The sequence below is a fragment of the Mycteria americana genome, chromosome 1 (assembly GCF_035582795.1).
Source record: "Mycteria americana isolate JAX WOST 10 ecotype Jacksonville Zoo and Gardens chromosome 1, USCA_MyAme_1.0, whole genome shotgun sequence".
Lineage (NCBI taxonomy): Eukaryota > Metazoa > Chordata > Aves > Ciconiiformes > Ciconiidae > Mycteria > Mycteria americana.
The window spans coordinates 101,614,666-101,627,439 of NC_134365.1; positions in this window are offsets into that span (position 1 = coordinate 101,614,666).

Here is a 12,774-nt window from a genome sequence, read left to right on the forward strand (position 1 = left end):
CAAAGTGCCTTATGAGGCATCAGTTGATTAAAATTTCATGTTTATATGTGACAAAATTGAAAATTACATTTATTTTTCTAGGAAAGCTGGGAAAAAATGACAGTGGTACATAGCATCACTTAATTAGCTCTTCATTGTAGATTTGTTGCACTGCTCCTTAAATTATATTTCAAATAAGATTCAAACTGCTATATAGTTAATTAAAAACTTACTGTACATATTTTGTTTCATAATCATGGTAGCTCCCCTCCTCCCTCCTCATATTGGTAGCAGGGATACTGGTAGAACAAGTGAATAAGAGAACAGCCTGATGTATCAGAGAACAGGAGTATTTTGGATAAAAGAGGATAAAAGTTGGATAAAAAGAGGTTCCATGTTCTGATGACTCTCTGACCCTTGTTTTCAATCTAGATAGCTTTAATTTTCTTTTTCAAATAAATGTAACTGAATTAAAAAAAATGTGTCTTTGGGCTTTTTTCTTCCCAGTGTTAAATTCTTAATCCCATTTTAAGTACCAGCAGCATTAATGGCAGTTAATAGTAATTACTGCGTGTGTACTTTGATTCAGAAAAAACAGAGGTTTAGGGATTGGTATCACACTACTAGTATTCCGTGTTGCAAATTATTTGCAGATGAGGTTAATTGAGCCATCTCACTCCATGGCTTTTATTCTGACATGTAGGTCATAAATTGAATCATAAACCCGTACAGTAATAATCAGCACATACCCTTTAAAGACTATCCTTCATGAAACTCGGTATGAAATAAACAGTTACATTTCTCAAAGCCTGCTCTGAATTAGCATCTACAGCACAGTATAGTTTATAGTATTACAAAAAAATTAGTTTTAGTATAAATGTGCACATATTTTCATATATTAATGGATATGCTAATTTGCAGTAATTGTACAAAGATGACTTTTTTTATTCAATGTTTCATTTTAGCAAATTTCTTGAATCGACTATTATAGAATTTTCTTAGATGTAATTGCTAATTTCAAAACCATGAAGAAATTAATTGTAGAGACTTAAAAGTTGATCTTATGCTTTGCAGTGCCACATAATTAGTTTCCCTTGATTCTCTAAAAAAAGTATGCATCCAAAAGTCATAGTAATTGCAGCAAGTGATCTCTAATGCAATGGAAAACAATGTAAGTGAAGCCAATTTTGATAGTTTCCCCGTATGAAACTAGTTTTAACGCGGCTCTCCCAGCATTATACCCACCATGAAAATTTGAATTATATACTTGTGGCTTTGAAAGCATGAGAAATGTATGTCTTACAATTCAAAATAGGAAACAAAAGAAGTAAAGAGCAATGGAAGCAATTCATTCCTCTTTCTAAATATGTTTCACTTTAGAAATACTTTGGGAGTGCTCACAATATTCAAGCTATGTGGCAAGGTCTAATTTGAACTATAAAATGTTTAGAATTTCTGAGATTTGAGGGGGGAAAATATATTGCCTAACTCAGTTTATCTCATTTTATTGAATTATGTTGAGTAGTGTATATAAAATAGAGGTTGAATCTCATTTCCCTTGAACACTGAGAGGACCCAATACAGAGTACCATGAGTTTGCGATCTTCTTGTAATATCTGTATAACTTAAAAGCATTTTATAAGTGCTGTGCAATCTATACATGCAGTACACAATAACAAGCATCATAATTTAAAGAAGTGAGATCTCTAGACAACATGTCTTAAACTGTGCAGACAGGTTTTCTCCTATGCAGATTTTCACCCCAATGCATTTAGGAACTTTGTTAGTTGTTATACTTGCACGCTTTGGCATCACGTCAGTTCACATATATAAGAAATATGATGTTTCACTATACAGTGCAGCAAATGTCTTTGGAGGAAGGTGCCTTTTTATTCTATGTTACTTTTGAAAAAACAAGTCCTTGAATCTGCAGTAAAAAGGCACAGTGTATTATCACATAGTGCTTTTTTTTCAGTGCAAGGTCAGAGAAATAAAAAACAATGGATGACACTTTTCAGTATAAAAGCATGAAACATGTGTGGTTGTGTAGCACAAAGGATGTTGGCTAATCAGTTATTCTGCATTTAAATATGGGTTTAAACAAGATTAGGAATCCAGACTGTGCAAGAGATTTTCAAGTCCAGAGGTCAGAAAACATGCTAATGAGATAATAGGAAGTATTCACGAAAGCTTATCTGCATTAGAAATTCACTTCTCCTTAAAGAAATCCTTCCACCAAAATATTTTTGGCCATGAGTTTTTGACCTATTAATGCCTAAATTCTATCAGACTACCTGTTCATTTCGAAATAGTCTAAGTCTCTTGAGGAAAAATCTGAATAAATTATAAATCTTTCTGTGGAGGGCTTTAAATACAAAACTGTTTGAGGTTTTTGGTGGGACTTGGTACGTTGTATTTCTTAAGTCTAATTGCATTCTCTAGTACACTAGTATAAAGCAGAACAAGTGTGATTCCTGTAGGGTCTTAGTGATTAGATAAATATGTGGAAAGAGAGACAGCCTTATTCTCAGCTTGCTTGGTTGGTTCATATGCAGGAATTAAAAAAAAAAAATCGTATCTTATTAATGAGATTATCAATACTGGCTATACTGAAAAGGTGATTTGAGGCTGACCTTTACTGGGAGTTGCTTTGGATATTTCTCTTCTAAGGAAGAAATGCTGAACTGAGCCATGGCATAGATGATTATTGCAGGTAGCTCTGCTGAGACTGGGGGGTGCACAGACATTCCTAAAGGGGAAACCTGATTTCTCATTTTATCAAACCAAAAGCTAGTTAACTTTATCATTCTCAGAGCTGAAACTTTTTAACTTTTCTGATGAAAATTCTGATGCAAAATGTGGTTTTATGGAAGCATGGATACTTTGTAGACAAATAGGAATATTTTTAGCATACTCAACAACTTACTGAACATTATTGTACAATATTTTTCTATTTTAACTTTATGCCATTTCATTTGAAACTTTAAAATTATGTTTTTAAATTGACAATTGTTTCATTTTGAAGTGGCAACTTAAAAACTTCAGCTGGCATTTTGAAAAAAAAAATCATACTTGCATTTTAAACCAGCCTAAAAACTGTAAGGTTTTTTGGTTGGTTTAGGTTTGTTTTTTTTTTTTTTGACAAGTCTGTTAATAAGCCCTGTTAACTGTGGAATACTTTTATAAGATGTCCTACGATGTGCCACAAAAACGGATCTGTTAACCATAACAAAACGAATTGTAGAGTGCTGCAAATGTGTGGTAATAGCTGTCGTACAGATAGCTGAGCACTTTCTCTCAGCCTGGCTTGTTCAACGGAGAGCGAGTTGTCCCTGGCATGGATATCGTACAATAGAAAGGTGTCAGTTTTTTACTTCCTCTTTCACTTTTTCTGAAGATGAAATGTTTATTTTATGTATGCGTTGCCAGGCACCGTTTTAAAAAAAGTTTTCTCCAGGAAATTCTTCTGTGAAAATTCCTGTTTCGGTTAAGGACAAACACACTTGTGAAAAATAGTTTCCACCAGCGTGGAATATTTTTCTTAATCAGCTTAGAGGTACTGTGGTTAAAAATCAGACCAAACAAAAGGTCTGACAGAACAGTATATCACATTCTGGATAAACTCATTCAGAATGGTAAATTTGTGGGGAAAAGTAATTACTCCAGGAAATGTCTAATCGTTGATCAGACATTATTACACATAATATAAAAGCATGTTGTTGATGTTTTTGTTTTTTTCCCTGATGGGGGGCGGGGGGGGGAATTAGCAGAGGAAGGAAAATTCTGATGCTTCTCCTTTGAACTTTTCTCCCAAGGAAAGCTTTTGCAAGCCGTGCTGGTGGCGCGGGGCACGGCACGTAACCAGCGGTGCAGGTGCTCTGCTTGCACGCAGGTGTATGCTCGGGCTTGCCGTGTTCTTGGGCCCTTCTCCTGGAGGAGTGGGTGAATCAATGGGCTCTCCGAGGTGTTTTGTGAAAAGGTCTCCCTGCCGGGAGGCTGGGACATCCGCCTCCAGCAGGCTGGGGGGGGGATACAGAGGCATACAAACCGCAATATTTTCCAGAGCAACCCTCCCTCCCCCAGCTTTGTTTCAGGAATGAGATGTCATTCATAGCTGAGTTTGCAGCAATTGTGCTTTTATGAGCAATTAAATAATTAACAATGTTGACATCTAAATTATATTTGCTTGGCATCTGTGTTAACCCCTTACTGAGACCTCTGGGAAAATTACACTTCTCGGAGCCAATGCTTTAGACTTGGGCAGACATTTCTGCCACAGTTCTGTGGTTTCACATTCATGTTTTCTTTCCTACTGTTACACCTGGAGATTTAGGAGTTGATTCTGCAACATATTTAGCACTTTGATGCAATCCAGTGAGATACTTTAATATCAAAGTCAACAAGACCATTTGTGCACTTGAAGGGAAACACGTCCTTAAGCAAAATACTAACTGGATCAGCTTTCTTACTGGCTTTTTGTTTGTTTGTTCCTAAGTGAAATCAAGTTAGATTTTTCACAAGAATCAGTGCCTATTGAAGAAATATACTTAAGCTATTTTTTGACTCTAGTTTATACCAGAAAGTTTAGGGGTTTTTGGTGGGTTTTTGTTTGTTTGTTTGTTTGTTTGTTTTTTCCCCACCAGAAAAATGGAAGTGTGGTTCTGTTAAGCTACAGCAAGGACAGCATCTCTTTGTGTGTATTTCAAGGGGTTCTCTCATTCAGCCCTTGGGTTACCAAAAAACTTAGAGCTTGGGAATCAAATGATGGTCATGTATCAGCTCACTTATTTTTTACATCTTCTTAACGGATGAAAGTAATGTAGTCTCTACTGTTTCAATGCATCTTAAACATTAAAAATAGTGTTGTGACCAAGTCAAATCATAGCTTGTCCCTCAATAGGAGCTTAAAGAAGAGAAATCCTTCCCTCGGCTTTTCCTAGCCATTTATCTCAGCAGTGCAGGCTATTATCAGGAAATAAACTCAGATCCAATTAGCTTTATCACTTAATTAGAGACATTTTCTTGGATTTATGCTTTACTGACCTCACTCCCTTTGAAAGGAAATTATTTAACTTCTGAAAAAAACCTCTACAAGTTCACACCTCTCCATTCATTAAATTGTGCTGTTTAATGCCAGTCAACCAGTTGTTCATTTGACTCCAGAAATAATAATACGATAAACATGTTTGGGTAGATGCTACTTTACTCAGCTCTAGGGATTCATTTGTTCATTCTCTGTCTGTCTTTCTGTGTCTCGAACACATGCATACAGACTTCCCCCCCCACCCCCGCCACCTTCTGAGAAAATAAAAAACACTCAGACAGAAAGATCAAAATAGGTTACTTGGAGAAAGAATGGGTGAAACCATGGGGACCTTTGGAGCGTCTTGCCTCTAGAGAGACTGAATAACTGTGCTACTGTGTTTTTTGGGGGTTTTTTTGGTGTGGGGTTTTTGGTTTTGTTTTTTTTTCCTGTTACTTTTTTTTTTTAAGAAAAACTGGCTTTTTACTTGTGAGGTTTAGAAGGGATTGTTAGCTTTTTGGTTTGTTTCTTAAGCTAATGCTGCCTGCTACAGAGCCCAGACTCTAACCTTGTGCTCTGGAGCCAGCTTCCCAGGCAGTGCTTTTTTAGGCTTGTGTCCTAAGGAAATGAAGTTTGTTTAGTTGCCTTCTCAGTCCCATCCTGTCTGTCTCTTCTCCCCTCCCAAAGTATTTTGAAATTCATTCCCCTGCTTCAACTCAACTTGCAAATGAAGCTGAAGTCTCAAAGATTATTAAAAGTACAGTAAGTTTCCTAATAGATATCCAGGGGTAGGAGAAAATACCCCAAATAATGCTTCAGTTGAAGGAGAACAGACTTAACTCGGCAATCCCACCTAACAGCTGCTGGCCAGCTGCTCAGCATGGGCGTAGGTGCTCTGGTTATGTGTTAGGGAGGATTTATATTTGTTATGACCGGTGAGGGAAAGTAGCCGACAAGAAAGTTCAAAAAACCTCACAAAAGCAACTTTGTGACTTCTGTTCAGGGAATTAAACAGCCATACTACAGCCCTGACCATTTTGTTCTCGGAACCACTGCAATCAATGTAGAAAAGCTTAGCATGCTGTGATGTGCTCACTCCAGGAGATTTCATTTTTTTTTGAGCTTGTTCATTTACTTTCATGTGTTATGCTTTATGTGAAACCCCTACTGTCTATTGGTGGGTGGGGAAAAGCAACTTGAACACAGTGTGAGGGTTATCCCTCCAGAACAGGCGACAAAGCATTTGCATTTTAGGGGAAAAAAAGTGATTGGTCTTTCCACTTATAAAGGTGTTTCACTCCCATTAGTCCACCAGCAGGAGATAAGAACTGATGACCCTATGCCCCCCCCTTCTCATTTAATTCCGTAATTTAAATTCTACCTTTCTCTTCCAGAACTTCTCATTTTTGCTGAGTTCTCTACCCATTTCTTCTTTCATGTATCTTTTATATAGGAGCTATGTGTTTATGGCACTAGGGTTTTGACTGTTTGCTCACTTTGAAGTAAGGAATTCTTTCTCCAGAAGCTGGAAGAACCCTGGTAGGGAATGTGTTATTTTTGTGTTGGTTGGGTTTCTGGTATGTGAGGTTTTTTTGTTTTGGTTTGGTTTTTTCCTCTGGCAGAAGAAGAGTTAGTTCAAAATGGGCTGAGCTCAAAGTAGCTATGGAGTAGCTGGATACTGGAAAGTACAATGGATTTTTTTTAGGAGAGCAGCTTGCAATGGACACCGGATAGAACTGAAGGTCAGAAGGGACTGAGGAAAAACAGATGTCTAGAATTCAGCTAGTGGGACCCTGATTCCCTTTCAGGCATTTTCTGCTGGAGTACAGGGTGAAAGGAGCTAGAATAATCGGGTTCCTGTAGGGAAGTGAGGTTGTGAAGACTAGAGTGCTCCTGGAGTTGTGGCTTATTTCATGGGAGCCCTCTGCTTCCTTACACTGGACCCACTTAATTAGTCTCATTAAGTTATTAAGGTTTTGCTGGGTTATTTAAATCCATCTGTATATTCATCACCTCTCCTTGATGTAATGTGATTAATGTTTTAGTTTTTAGTGAGAGTATTTGTTAAAGGTTTTTTTTGTGTGTGTGTGTGTCCCAGTTTATTGGGAGGCAGAGAGAAGGAATAAAAAAGAAAGCTATGTACAATTCTTAACCTAGAAACTGCTTTTTGAGATTTGCATTCATAATTATCCTGGAATCATGGATGTACTCCAGGACAGATTAGCATCTGCTAGTGAGAGTTTAGGCGAATTAACCCTGTCATGATTGATTATAAAACGATCTCTCAAATTCAATCAAATTTGACCGGCAATTTTTTTGTTTGTTTTTGGAGCAGTGATTTTTAAGCATGGATTGAGAACCACCAATGCCTGGCTTCTAATCCAGGCTGTCATGCTGTCCAGGCTTGACCTATTGCTCTGTCCTGTTGTACTCCTTTTCTCCTCCTTGGCATAGGAATGACGCTGCTTACCTTTCCTGACATGTGGTGCTATGGTTAATTAAGATTTGTAACCTCTCTGAAATCTTTTGCTGAAAGGATTTGGGGAATCAAAACTGCTGTTTTTCAGCCTTGCATGTATGAACTCTGTGTTTCTCCTGTTTAAAAAACACTATGTTATAATCAGCATTTCATTTAGTATTTCTTTCATCTTTTAGACTGATTCGAAAAGCTCAGATCCTTGGTTTCAGTATTCTGACTGGATATTATGTTAGGCTTTGAGATCTACTAAGAAGGTAACTTCAAATGTAATTTATTTTGCTGAACGCAATGGGAGAAAAGCTATGATACTACGTGTTCTGTGTATTTTAAAAGAATATCTTGCACAGCAAAAAAGGAGTATTTTTCCCACCTAATAAATTAAGGGCTAATGAGAGCAGTGCTGTGTCAGTTAGCTTGCAATTTATGACTGCTACATCCTCCTCTTGTATTTTGTCACAAATACTTTTATACTTGAACAATTTCAGCTTTTCTCTAGCTTTAAAACAGGTCCATTCTTACACTGGAGGATATTTCATTATTTGCAATTGTACCCTTATTATTACAGGGTGTTCATTCATCATTCAGGACTACAAAATGTTTCTCTGTTCTGTCATCCACGTGCTGTAGCCCACCCCCAGAAGGGTCAGTCCTTGATGTTATGGAAGTGGGAGCTATCTTTTTGAATTTGTTATTGTAGGTACTTTAGGGGAAGGGTGACAAATAGGTGTTGCATGCAAATGCACGAGCAAAGTAGGCGTTAGAGGAGTGAGGGAGGGAATAGCAAGCTGGGGTGAATAATTCACTGAGCAATTAGGAGAATCCGTGAGGGCTGAAAGATGAGTCAACATTGTATGCTGTTTTCCCCAGCCTTTGAAAGGAGCACCTGTGAGCCCTGGCGCCATTCCTGACCAGGTCATGTTTGTCCGGCTGCTACACCATCCATCTTGCAGTTATTTAATCCAGTTTAGAAAAAGGAAGTGAAATGTTTTAGCTGGTTTCCTAAGGAAATGAGGCTTAAGCAGTCATTCCACATGCCAAATTTGACAGAATTTTGTGGAAGTCAGCATCTGGGATCAGAAGAGAGACTAAATTAATGTCAATGCTAGGAAAAAGCAAGGCAGCAGTCATCAGGATGGTTAGTATGCGAAGGGCTGGACTGGTCATGACACGTACTGTTCCTTGCCAAGCTAGTCAATAAGCCCAAAATTTTATGCAGAAGTCATGGAAGGAAAGCTAAGAGTATTGAAGGGAAAACCAGGAGGGAGGGAGCTGGGATTATGACAGTCACAGGAAGGACGGGATGAGGCAGAGAACCATAAGGTCAGGCTAGGAGATATAGAAAAGATCTAACGGTATTGTGGTGGGGATGACATAGAACACCTGAGACAGAAATCCATAGAAAACAAATTTTCTACAGTTCCATAATTCTGAAACAATGTGCTTTTCTGTCCTGAGACAGCATGAAAGAACAGGTAAATCAATATTAGACAATAATGTTCCTGCATTTATAGGGCAGCTGAGGAAGAATTTCTTCTCAGTGATGTGAAGGCCGATTACTAGTAGGAGCATGGGTTCAAGGTGCTTGTGGTCAGTTTCCAAGTTAGTCTGACATCTGATGCAAACGTGCTCTCCATACCTGGAAAACTTAATCTGCAATTTCAGATCTGTCTGTCTTAATTGTGCACCTGATCCCTTTTCTCCAAAGCACCATCTGCTGCAGTACCAGCATGATGTACACATCGTGGCATTTCAGAAAGAAGAGGAATTTGGCATGAGGCAGTGAGAGGAGATTGGAAAAGAATGCAGGAATGCATAGGGGACCACGTGCAAGTCATGTGTGATGAAATACACTTCCCTGGTAATAGAGACGGTTTAAAGGAGAAGCAAGAAGTCAGGGCTTCAAGTAGCAGAAATAGTCAACATGAGATAGGTGGAAGAAAGATGAGTGTTTCTGGGATGGAGAGGGAGTGGGAGAGAGAATACTGGCAGCAAAGAAAGGCCTTGAATGGGTAATTGAAATGCACTACTGAGCACAGAGAACCAGCCAGGGAGCGAGCCTGAGCTTTCCGTTGTTTTGTTTTCTTGTGGGGTGACAGAAACAAATCTATTGAAGTCAGAGAACACATTTAAGTGCCTTTTGAATATTTTCTGTTAATGACTCTCCTGGCAGTCCTTCAAAATCCATAAGCTTGTTGGTTTAAAGAGCTTTTTTTATTAACACACTCTCCTTAATCACTTTCTGTTGTTCTCCTTCATAAAGGGAAAAAAAAAAAAAAAAAAAAAAAAGAAGAAAGGGCATGAATAAAAACCCCTTGGTCTTTCTAAGGGAAGAGGATTTGCCCTCTATGCAGGTGATACATTAATTTGAAATATGAACTCTTGGCTATGTGGTGATACTGAACACCTTGATAGGACCAGACCACTATGCACCTTCCTACTGTTATAGAAAAATGAGAATTCTTCCTTTCAGCTTTGCGTGTTTGGAACAGCACTTTAAGCAGTTCATCATAAAAGTAAGACGGCCTTTTAAAAAGGGATATATTGTTGAATAAAAAAGAATTAATAAACTAGAGGTGAAGTCCATGTGCAACCTATTAAATTATCCACAATTTAGACTGTGTTCTCAAATTTTACACACCAAAATGTCTAACCTTAGACACGCAATGTAATCAGCAGGTCCCCAAACGTGTAATAATGTTCTTCGTAGGGTTCTTCTTCTTGTTTGCACAGCTGCCAGATGGTGTATGCCATATCCCATTTCACCACATTATTATTATTTCTGTCTAAAGGTTGGTGAGTGCTACAAGCCGGATGGGATATTTCACACTCGAAGCTTGTCTGTGAGTTTGATCCGTATATTAACAAAGACTGAATCTTTGCAAAGTCCCAGGCTATGCAAGAAGTTCATTTATGAAAAGTGTAAGTTCTTTGGGGGAGATGATCTTAATGTCTGTCCGTAAAACTCCTAATGACCTTATCCCAGTGCATATCTTTCTCATCCTCATACTCATCCTAACAAACTCCTTCTAATGAAGTTTCTTCGTTTACAGTAAAATTACATTGTGGTCATAGAATAGTTTGAGTTGGAAGGGGCCTTTAAACGTCATCTAGTCCAACCACCCCTGCAATGAGCAGGGACATCTTCAACTAGATCAGGTTGCTCAGAGCCCCATCCAACCATAGGCGTTTTAAACTTGATTTTGACCCTTCCATATCATAATACTATTCACTTTCTCTCTCACCTCTGGATTCCTTAAAAGACCTCTCCATAACTGCTCTCTGCAGCTCTTGCCCTTCACGTTCACCTCATATTCTCTCCAGACTGAATCCTTTCCTACATACTTCACTGAAACTGCCCTTCCTGCTACCCCTGCACATTTCTTCAGTGCATATTTTAGGATGATCCCTTCATGTTGTCTACATCTATTCCCCTCCCACCCTGAGATCACCTTTCAGTAACTAAGGCCCATTCCTTGCATGTCGTCTTTGACATAACCCTAATTCTTGGCTACACAGAAAAGGTGGCTAAATATTTCTCCTAGTAACCCATGTCCAAGCAGTCATATCTTGCCATCTTTTCTTTGGTCTTGGTTGCTGCCACTGTGCTTGGCTCATCTGAAATGCTGTTGCTAAAATAATCCTGCTAGCGCATCACACTGTTTACATTAACTCCCTCTCTTCTTCATATCAGTGGTTCTCTTTTCATCTCCTTAGATGATTTCAGCCTCTGGCATCTGCATGTTTTCTAAAATAAGTCCTTTTTCATGGCCTATGTGTGGCCTATATGCAATAGTAAATGTGCACTGGATCAGAGGCTTGATCCATGAGTAGCTAAAAGTACAGTCCAGTTTTCCCAGGAGCAGGGAGAGAATGAATGAGTTGTGCTGCGGAAATCAGCATATGGATGTTGCTACCTTCTATTCCTGACTATGTTGTAGTTGCTCTTTATGATCTTAGGGAATTCATTTTACATCTCTGTGCTTGGTTGTTCCCCTGCATAACTGAGAGAATTGTAATTGGCGATGCTGTGGAGCTAAGCTCAACTGTGCACTATGAGCTGCTTCCACAGTACAGTCATAAGCATGACAGAAAATCCTAAAAGAAGGAATGAGCAATGTTTACAGCTTTTCATAGATGATTTTCACAGTCTTTCCCTGGTGTGTGTGTCTGTGCATGTGTTTGTTTTCACAGTCAAAAGCATTCTTGGCAAAGGTAATCTCTGAGTGAAGAGAATACCCCAGCTGTTTATCTATTATGGCTTTTGTTACCAGGGAGTCAAAAGTTGGACTCCGCAATAAAGCAATCAGTTGCACAGAATTTGGCCAGCTCTAATGGGAAAGGAAGACAGCAGCTATTTAAAATATCTATTCAGTAGATTAAAAAAAGTTTTTATAAGGTACATATCTTAGTTTTTGCATGATCAATGTTGTTGTTTATCCAACAGCTGAAGAAAGCAACTCTTTAAAAGAGTTAGAAAATAGAAAATAACACGGTATCTTAGCCTGAGCAATCCTTTTTCCCGTAAGTAATGAAAAAAGAGGCAAAAAGTGGATTTGGTACTGGAATGGGCTGAGGCTCATCTGTCAGCATGTAAGGCTGATTTCACCCATCCTCAATTTCTTGTACAGATGCATGTCACAGCCACTATTAAGCTAAGAGCATCTTACTTCATCTGCTTGTTGTCATCAGATTTCAATAATTCTCCAAAGACGGGTATCTCCTTTGCATCCCATAGGATGAAAGAGCACATGACTCCTTGCAATATAAGCGGTAATTCTTTTTAACAGCTTGTATACTGACAATGAAATGGGACCACTCTTCAGTATACCTTATTTGTAATTTTAAAGTTTAGGCTCGTTTTTCATCTGGTGTCAATTCTATTCACTTCAAAGTCATTCCAGTAATTGTCATGAGATTAGTCTTTAACTTCACATGTTGCATCCTCTTTTGTGTTTTTGCAAGTGAGAGGATTGTACAGTCTGAGCCTCATAATATGAGGTAGAATTTAATAATCAGAACTGTCGACTTTCCCATCTTCCTAGTACTTTCAATAAATTATTATCCCCAAATTTCTAGATAACTGGGCCAAATTGTTTAAACATAGTGCTTTAATCTGACTCATAATTAAACTCCCAAAAACACTCAATACAAATTTTCAGGAAAATAAGTGGCTCTGCATCAATGTGGAAACTTCTGTTGGCAGTGTGGTTGTTTCATTAGCCATCTATGTGCAGATGTGTGTGTTCATCTTCAGGCACTTTGATAGTTGTAGCCCTCCTGGGCAAGGCTAGGG